Here is a 9,437-nt window from a genome sequence, read left to right on the forward strand (position 1 = left end):
AAAGAGCACTGAAAGCTTGATCTTCCGGTCAATGTTCCATCCATATGGTTTCCTACGAGACCTAAGGGATGAAGAGTAGTGTTTTTCATAGATTAAGGACCCCAAGGCTCACAAAATGGTTAGAGAGTAGTGCCCCGTGTGAGGATCGAACTCACGACCTTCAGATTATGAGACTGACGCGCTACCTGCTGCGCTAACGAGGCCAATTAGTGAAAGTGATATGTGTGTCATAGCTGGCCACCATACTTGGAAGCTGATGGCGGTGGCACATCTTTTTTTCCCTTTGGTTTTCTCAATTTTTTTCAAAACAAAGCAGCTAGTTTTCCCATATGGTCTAGCGGTTAGGATTCCTGGTTTTCACCCAGGCGGCCCGGGTTCGACTCCCGGTATGGGAAATGCAAGTCCTTTTAACGACCCGCACACTCCTAGTGCTGAAACCTCAAAGCTGTTTTTCCATTGTAACCTCCAATCATTCCCTTCTTGTCAAAGTACCAAGGGTCAAAGCCAGGGATGCAGACAAGACAGGTCAAGCCGGGTCAGGACAGGAAATGAAATACTATCAGGAACACAGGAACTCACAGGGCAAGCTGAAGTTCATCCAGCAACTAATGGCTCATGCACGCGCTTTGCCGTACGTATATGCGCACTGGCACATGAATTTTCACACATGAATAATATCAGGATCAAAGGAACTCACAGGGGAAGCTGAAGATCATCCAGCAACTAATGGCTTATGCTGCTAGCTTTAAATAGGCCACTGGGCACCAGAAATTGTCACGCATTGTGTGCGCTTTGGCGTACGCACATGCGTACTAGCACATGAAGTTTCTCGGCCGTTCTCGCTCTTCTGCACATTTGCATTGGCAAATATCTATGTGCCAATCTTCTGCAAACCATTCTCTGACAGAGACATCATCTTTTTTTTCCACACCTTTGAAAAAGCCCTTTTGAATTCCTCGGTGCTTTGTTCTTTCTGTGTGATGAAACTAAGGGAAGCATGTCACATAGATGGAAAATGCCTCTGTTGTTCCAGGATGAGTAGACATTGTATCTTGCAAGGTCTGTTGGATGCAGAGCTAAAGATTTTAGCTGGGTGGAATATGGTGGAAGGCAAAAGAGCACTGAAAGCTTGATCTTCCGGTCAATGTTCCATCCATATGGTTTCCTACAAGACCTAAGGGATGAAGAGTAGTGTTTTTCATAGATTAAGGACCCCAAGGCTCACAAAATGGTTAGAGAGTAGTGCCCCGTGTGAGGATCAAACTCACGACCTTCAGATTATGAGACTGACGCGCTACCTGCTGCGCTAACGAGGCCAATTAGTGAAAGTGATATGTGTGTCATAGCTGGCCACCATACTTGGAAGCTGATGGCGGTGGCACATCTTTTTTTCCCTTTGGTTTTCTCTATTTTTCTCAAAACAAGGCAGCTAGTTTTCCCATATGGTCTAGCGGTTAGGATTCCTGGTTTTCACCCAGGCGGCCCGGGTTCGACTCCCGGTATGGGAAATGCAAGTCCTTTTAACGACCCGCACACTCCTAGTGCTGAAACCTCAAAGCTGTTTTTCCATTGTAACCTCCAATCTTTCCCTTGTTGTCAAAGTACCAAGGGTCAAAGCCAGGGATGCAGACAAGACAGGTCAAGCCGGGTCAGGACAGGAAATCAAATACTATCAGGAACACAGGAACTCACAGGGCAAGCTGAAGTTCATCCAGCAACTAATGGCTCGTGCACGCGCTTTGGCGTACGTATATGCGCACTGGCACATGAATTTTCACACATGAATAATATCAGGATCACAGGAACTCACAGGGGAAGCTGAAGATCATCCAGCAACTAATGGCTTATGCTGCTAGCTTTAAATAGGCCACTGGGCACCAGAAATTGTCACGCATTGTGTGCGCTTTGGCGTACGCACATGCGTACTAGCACATGAAGTTTCTCGGCCGTTCTCGCTCTTCTGCACATTTGCATTGGCAAATATCTATGTGCCAATCTTCTGCAAACCATTCTCTGACAGAGACATCATCTTTTTTTTCCACACCTTTGAAAAAGCCCTTTTGAATTCCTCGGTGCTTTGTTCTTTCTGTGTGATGAAACTAAGGGAAGCATGTCACATAGATGGAAAATGCCTCTGTTGTTCCAGGATGAGTAGACATTGTATCTTGCAAGGTCTGTTGGATGCAGAGCTAAAGATTTTAGCTGGGTGGAATATGGTGGAAGGCAAAAGAGCACTGAAAGCTTGATCTTCCGGTCAATTTTCCATCCATATGGTTTCCTACAAGACCTAAGGGATGAAGAGTAGTGTTTTTCATAGATTAACTACCCCAAGGCTCACAAAATGGTTAGAGAGTAGTGCCCCATGTGAGGATCGAACTCACGACCTTCAGATTATGAGACTGACGCGCTACCTGCTGCGCTAACGAGGCCAATTAGTGAAAGTGATATGTGTGTCATAGCTGGCCACCATACTTGGAAGCTGATGGCGGTGGCACATCTTTTTTTTCCCTTTGGTTTTCTCTATTTTTCTCAAAACAAGGCAGCTAGTTTTCCCATATGGTCTAGCGGTTAGGATTCCTGGTTTTCACCCAGGCGGCCCGGGTTTGACTCCCGGTATGGGAAATGCAAGTCCTTTTAACGACCCGCACACTCCTAGTGCTGAAACCTCAAAGCTGTTTTTCCATTGTAACCTCCAATCATTCCCTTGTTGTCAAAGTACCAAGGGTCAAAGCCAGGGATGCAGACAAGACAGGTCAAGCCGGGTCAGGACAGGAAATGAAATACTATCAGGAACACAGGAACTCACAGGGCAAGCTGAAGTTCATCCAGCAACTAATGGCTCATGCACGCGCTTTGGCGTACGTATATGCGCACTGGCACATGAATTTTCACACATGAATAATATCAGGATCACAGGAACTCACAGGGGAAGCTGAAGATCATCCAGCAACTAATGGCTTATGCTGCTAGCTTTAAATAGGCCACTGGGCACCAGAAATTGTCACGCATTGTGTGCGCTTTGGCATACGCACATGCGTACTAGCACATGAAGTTTCTCGGCCGTTCTCGCTCTTCTGCACATTTGCATTGGCAAATATCTATGTGCCAATCTTCTGCAAACCATTCTCTGACAGAGACATCATCTTTTTTTTCCACACCTTTGAAAAAGCCCTTTTGAATTCCTCTGTGCTTTGTTCTTTCTGTGTGATGAAACTAAGGGAATCATGTCACATAGATGGAAAAGGCCTCTGTTGTTCCAGGATGAGTAGACATTGTATCTTGCAAGGTCTGTTGGATGCAGAGCTAAAGATTTTAGCTGGGTGGAATATGGTGGAAGGCAAAAGAGCACTGAAAGCTTGATCTTCCGGTCAATGTTCCATCCATATGGTTTCCTACAAGACCTAAGGGATGAAGAGTAGTGTTTTTCATAGATTAAGGACCCCAAGGCTCACAAAATGGTTAGAGAGTAGTGCCCCGTGTGAGGATCGAACTCACGACCTTCAGATTATGAGACTGACGCGCTACCTGCTGCGCTAACGAGGCCAATTAGTGAAAGTGATATGTGTGTCATAGCTGGCCACCATACTTGGAAGCTGATGGCGGTGGCACATCTTTTTTTTCCCTTTGGTTTTCTCTATTTTTCTCAAAACAAGGCAGCTAGTTTTCCCATATGGTCTAGCGGTTAGGATTCCTGGTTTTCACCCAGGCGGCCCGGGTTTGACTCCCGGTATGGGAAATGCAAGTCCTTTTAACGACCCGCACACTCCTAGTGCTGAAACCTCAAAGCTGTTTTTCCATTGTAACCTCCAATCATTCCCTTGTTGTCAAAGTACCAAGGGTCAAAGCCAGGGATGCAGACAAGACAGGTCAAGCCGGGTCAGGACAGGAAATGAAATACTATCAGGAACACAGGAACTCACAGGGCAAGCTGAAGTTCATCCAGCAACTAATGGCTCATGCACGCGCTTTGGCGTACGTATATGCGCACTGGCACATGAATTTTCACACATGAATAATATCAGGATCACAGGAACTCACAGGGGAAGCTGAAGATCATCCAGCAACTAATGGCTTATGCTGCTAGCTTTAAATAGGCCACTGGGCACCAGAAATTGTCACGCATTGTGTGCGCTTTGGCATACGCACATGCGTACTAGCACATGAAGTTTCTCGGCCGTTCTCGCTCTTCTGCACATTTGCATTGGCAAATATCTATGTGCCAATCTTCTGCAAACCATTCTCTGACAGAGACATCATCTTTTTTTTCCACACCTTTGAAAAAGCCCTTTTGAATTCCTCTGTGCTTTGTTCTTTCTGTGTGATGAAACTAAGGGAATCATGTCACATAGATGGAAAAGGCCTCTGTTGTTCCAGGATGAGTAGACATTGTATCTTGCAAGGTCTGTTGGATGCAGAGCTAAAGATTTTAGCTGGGTGGAATATGGTGGAAGGCAAAAGAGCACTGAAAGCTTGATCTTCCGGTCAATGTTCCATCCATATGGTTTCCTACGAGACCTAAGGGATGAAGAGTAGTGTTTTTCATAGATTAAGGACCCCAAGGCTCACAAAATGGTTAGAGAGTAGTGCCCCGTGTGAGGATCGAACTCACGACCTTCAGATTATGAGACTGACGCGCTACCTGCTGCGCTAACGAGGCCAATTAGTGAAAGTGATATGTGTGTCATAGCTGGCCACCATACTTGGAAGCTGATGGCGGTGGCACATCTTTTTTTCCCTTTGGTTTTCTCAATTTTTTTCAAAACAAAGCAGCTAGTTTTCCCATATGGTCTAGCGGTTAGGATTCCTGGTTTTCACCCAGGCGGCCCGGGTTCGACTCCCGGTATGGGAAATGCAAGTCCTTTTAACGACCCGCACACTCCTAGTGCTGAAACCTCAAAGCTGTTTTTCCATTGTAACCTCCAATCATTCCCTTCTTGTCAAAGTACCAAGGGTCAAAGCCAGGGATGCAGACAAGACAGGTCAAGCCGGGTCAGGACAGGAAATGAAATACTATCAGGAACACAGGAACTCACAGGGCAAGCTGAAGTTCATCCAGCAACTAATGGCTCATGCACGCGCTTTGCCGTACGTATATGCGCACTGGCACATGAATTTTCACACATGAATAATATCAGGATCAAAGGAACTCACAGGGGAAGCTGAAGATCATCCAGCAACTAATGGCTTATGCTGCTAGCTTTAAATAGGCCACTGGGCACCAGAAATTGTCACGCATTGTGTGCGCTTTGGCGTACGCACATGCGTACTAGCACATGAAGTTTCTCGGCCGTTCTCGCTCTTCTGCACATTTGCATTGGCAAATATCTATGTGCCAATCTTCTGCAAACCATTCTCTGACAGAGACATCATCTTTTTTTTCCACACCTTTGAAAAAGCCCTTTTGAATTCCTCGGTGCTTTGTTCTTTCTGTGTGATGAAACTAAGGGAAGCATGTCACATAGATGGAAAATGCCTCTGTTGTTCCAGGATGAGTAGACATTGTATCTTGCAAGGTCTGTTGGATGCAGAGCTAAAGATTTTAGCTGGGTGGAATATGGTGGAAGGCAAAAGAGCACTGAAAGCTTGATCTTCCGGTCAATGTTCCATCCATATGGTTTCCTACAAGACCTAAGGGATGAAGAGTAGTGTTTTTCATAGATTAAGGACCCCAAGGCTCACAAAATGGTTAGAGAGTAGTGCCCCGTGTGAGGATCAAACTCACGACCTTCAGATTATGAGACTGACGCGCTACCTGCTGCGCTAACGAGGCCAATTAGTGAAAGTGATATGTGTGTCATAGCTGGCCACCATACTTGGAAGCTGATGGCGGTGGCACATCTTTTTTTCCCTTTGGTTTTCTCTATTTTTCTCAAAACAAGGCAGCTAGTTTTCCCATATGGTCTAGCGGTTAGGATTCCTGGTTTTCACCCAGGCGGCCCGGGTTCGACTCCCGGTATGGGAAATGCAAGTCCTTTTAACGACCCGCACACTCCTAGTGCTGAAACCTCAAAGCTGTTTTTCCATTGTAACCTCCAATCTTTCCCTTGTTGTCAAAGTACCAAGGGTCAAAGCCAGGGATGCAGACAAGACAGGTCAAGCCGGGTCAGGACAGGAAATCAAATACTATCAGGAACACAGGAACTCACAGGGCAAGCTGAAGTTCATCCAGCAACTAATGGCTCGTGCACGCGCTTTGGCGTACGTATATGCGCACTGGCACATGAATTTTCACACATGAATAATATCAGGATCACAGGAACTCACAGGGGAAGCTGAAGATCATCCAGCAACTAATGGCTTATGCTGCTAGCTTTAAATAGGCCACTGGGCACCAGAAATTGTCACGCATTGTGTGCGCTTTGGCGTACGCACATGCGTACTAGCACATGAAGTTTCTCGGCCGTTCTCGCTCTTCTGCACATTTGCATTGGCAAATATCTATGTGCCAATCTTCTGCAAACCATTCTCTGACAGAGACATCATCTTTTTTTTCCACACCTTTGAAAAAGCCCTTTTGAATTCCTCGGTGCTTTGTTCTTTCTGTGTGATGAAACTAAGGGAAGCATGTCACATAGATGGAAAATGCCTCTGTTGTTCCAGGATGAGTAGACATTGTATCTTGCAAGGTCTGTTGGATGCAGAGCTAAAGATTTTAGCTGGGTGGAATATGGTGGAAGGCAAAAGAGCACTGAAAGCTTGATCTTCCGGTCAATTTTCCATCCATATGGTTTCCTACAAGACCTAAGGGATGAAGAGTAGTGTTTTTCATAGATTAACTACCCCAAGGCTCACAAAATGGTTAGAGAGTAGTGCCCCATGTGAGGATCGAACTCACGACCTTCAGATTATGAGACTGACGCGCTACCTGCTGCGCTAACGAGGCCAATTAGTGAAAGTGATATGTGTGTCATAGCTGGCCACCATACTTGGAAGCTGATGGCGGTGGCACATCTTTTTTTTCCCTTTGGTTTTCTCTATTTTTCTCAAAACAAGGCAGCTAGTTTTCCCATATGGTCTAGCGGTTAGGATTCCTGGTTTTCACCCAGGCGGCCCGGGTTTGACTCCCGGTATGGGAAATGCAAGTCCTTTTAACGACCCGCACACTCCTAGTGCTGAAACCTCAAAGCTGTTTTTCCATTGTAACCTCCAATCATTCCCTTGTTGTCAAAGTACCAAGGGTCAAAGCCAGGGATGCAGACAAGACAGGTCAAGCCGGGTCAGGACAGGAAATGAAATACTATCAGGAACACAGGAACTCACAGGGCAAGCTGAAGTTCATCCAGCAACTAATGGCTCATGCACGCGCTTTGGCGTACGTATATGCGCACTGGCACATGAATTTTCACACATGAATAATATCAGGATCACAGGAACTCACAGGGGAAGCTGAAGATCATCCAGCAACTAATGGCTTATGCTGCTAGCTTTAAATAGGCCACTGGGCACCAGAAATTGTCACGCATTGTGTGCGCTTTGGCATACGCACATGCGTACTAGCACATGAAGTTTCTCGGCCGTTCTCGCTCTTCTGCACATTTGCATTGGCAAATATCTATGTGCCAATCTTCTGCAAACCATTCTCTGACAGAGACATCATCTTTTTTTTCCACACCTTTGAAAAAGCCCTTTTGAATTCCTCTGTGCTTTGTTCTTTCTGTGTGATGAAACTAAGGGAATCATGTCACATAGATGGAAAAGGCCTCTGTTGTTCCAGGATGAGTAGACATTGTATCTTGCAAGGTCTGTTGGATGCAGAGCTAAAGATTTTAGCTGGGTGGAATATGGTGGAAGGCAAAAGAGCACTGAAAGCTTGATCTTCCGGTCAATGTTCCATCCATATGGTTTCCTACAAGACCTAAGGGATGAAGAGTAGTGTTTTTCATAGATTAAGGACCCCAAGGCTCACAAAATGGTTAGAGAGTAGTGCCCCGTGTGAGGATCGAACTCACGACCTTCAGATTATGAGACTGACGCGCTACCTGCTGCGCTAACGAGGCCAATTAGTGAAAGTGATATGTGTGTCATAGCTGGCCACCATACTTGGAAGCTGATGGCGGTGGCACATCTTTTTTTTCCCTTTGGTTTTCTCTATTTTTCTCAAAACAAGGCAGCTAGTTTTCCCATATGGTCTAGCGGTTAGGATTCCTGGTTTTCACCCAGGCGGCCCGGGTTTGACTCCCGGTATGGGAAATGCAAGTCCTTTTAACGACCCGCACACTCCTAGTGCTGAAACCTCAAAGCTGTTTTTCCATTGTAACCTCCAATCATTCCCTTGTTGTCAAAGTACCAAGGGTCAAAGCCAGGGATGCAGACAAGACAGGTCAAGCCGGGTCAGGACAGGAAATGAAATACTATCAGGAACACAGGAACTCACAGGGCAAGCTGAAGTTCATCCAGCAACTAATGGCTCATGCACGCGCTTTGGCGTACGTATATGCGCACTGGCACATGAATTTTCACACATGAATAATATCAGGATCACAGGAACTCACAGGGGAAGCTGAAGATCATCCAGCAACTAATGGCTTATGCTGCTAGCTTTAAATAGGCCACTGGGCACCAGAAATTGTCACGCATTGTGTGCGCTTTGGCATACGCACATGCGTACTAGCACATGAAGTTTCTCGGCCGTTCTCGCTCTTCTGCACATTTGCATTGGCAAATATCTATGTGCCAATCTTCTGCAAACCATTCTCTGACAGAGACATCATCTTTTTTTTCCACACCTTTGAAAAAGCCCTTTTGAATTCCTCTGTGCTTTGTTCTTTCTGTGTGATGAAACTAAGGGAATCATGTCACATAGATGGAAAAGGCCTCTGTTGTTCCAGGATGAGTAGACATTGTATCTTGCAAGGTCTGTTGGATGCAGAGCTAAAGATTTTAGCTGGGTGGAATATGGTGGAAGGCAAAAGAGCACTGAAAGCTTGATCTTCCGGTCAATGTTCCATCCATATGGTTTCCTACAAGACCTAAGGGATGAAGAGTAGTGTTTTTCATAGATTAAGGACCCCAAGGCTCACAAAATGGTTAGAGAGTAGTGCCCCGTGTGAGGATCGAACTCACGACCTTCAGATTATGAGACTGACGCGCTACCTGCTGCGCTAACGAGGCCAATTAGTGAAAGTGATATGTGTGTCATAGCTGGCCACCATACTTGGAAGCTGATGGCGGTGGCACATCTTTTTTTCCCTTTGGTTTTCTCAATTTTTTTCAAAACAAAGCAGCTAGTTTTCCCATATGGTCTAGCGGTTAGGATTCCTGGTTTTCACCCAGGCGGCCCGGGTTCGACTCCCGGTATGGGAAATGCAAGTCCTTTTAACGACCCGCACACTCCTAGTGCTGAAACCTCAAAGCTGTTTTTCCATTGTAACCTCCAATCATTCCCTTCTTGTCAAAGTACCAAGGGTCAAAGCCAGGGATGCAGACAAGACAGGTCA

General features: G+C 45.9%; 5 non-coding genes across 5 annotated transcripts; all 5 read left to right on the forward strand.

Annotated features, from left to right (window-relative positions):
• Window positions 1-323: 323 nt before the first annotated feature.
• Window positions 324-395, forward strand: TRNAE-UUC (transfer RNA glutamic acid (anticodon UUC)). Its single transcript has one exon. It is a non-coding gene; the product is annotated as a tRNA-Glu (tRNA).
• Window positions 396-1,436: 1,041 nt separating this feature from the next.
• On the forward strand, window positions 1,437-1,508 carry TRNAE-UUC (transfer RNA glutamic acid (anticodon UUC)). Its single transcript has one exon. It is a non-coding gene; the product is annotated as a tRNA-Glu (tRNA).
• A 3,269-nt stretch (window positions 1,509-4,777) lies between these two features.
• On the forward strand, window positions 4,778-4,849 carry TRNAE-UUC (transfer RNA glutamic acid (anticodon UUC)). The gene has a single exon. It is a non-coding gene; the product is annotated as a tRNA-Glu (tRNA).
• Window positions 4,850-5,890: 1,041 nt separating this feature from the next.
• TRNAE-UUC (transfer RNA glutamic acid (anticodon UUC)) lies at window positions 5,891-5,962 on the forward strand. Its single transcript has one exon. It is a non-coding gene; the product is annotated as a tRNA-Glu (tRNA).
• A 3,269-nt stretch (window positions 5,963-9,231) lies between these two features.
• TRNAE-UUC (transfer RNA glutamic acid (anticodon UUC)) lies at window positions 9,232-9,303 on the forward strand. Its single transcript has one exon. It is a non-coding gene; the product is annotated as a tRNA-Glu (tRNA).
• The last annotated feature ends 134 nt before the right edge of the window (window positions 9,304-9,437 follow it).

The sequence above is a fragment of the Lithobates pipiens genome, unplaced genomic scaffold, assembly GCF_037356315.1.
Source record: "Lithobates pipiens isolate NorthernLeopardFrog02 unplaced genomic scaffold, aLitPip1_a1.2 Scaffold_8, whole genome shotgun sequence".
NCBI classification, from domain to species: domain Eukaryota; kingdom Metazoa; phylum Chordata; class Amphibia; order Anura; family Ranidae; genus Lithobates; species Lithobates pipiens.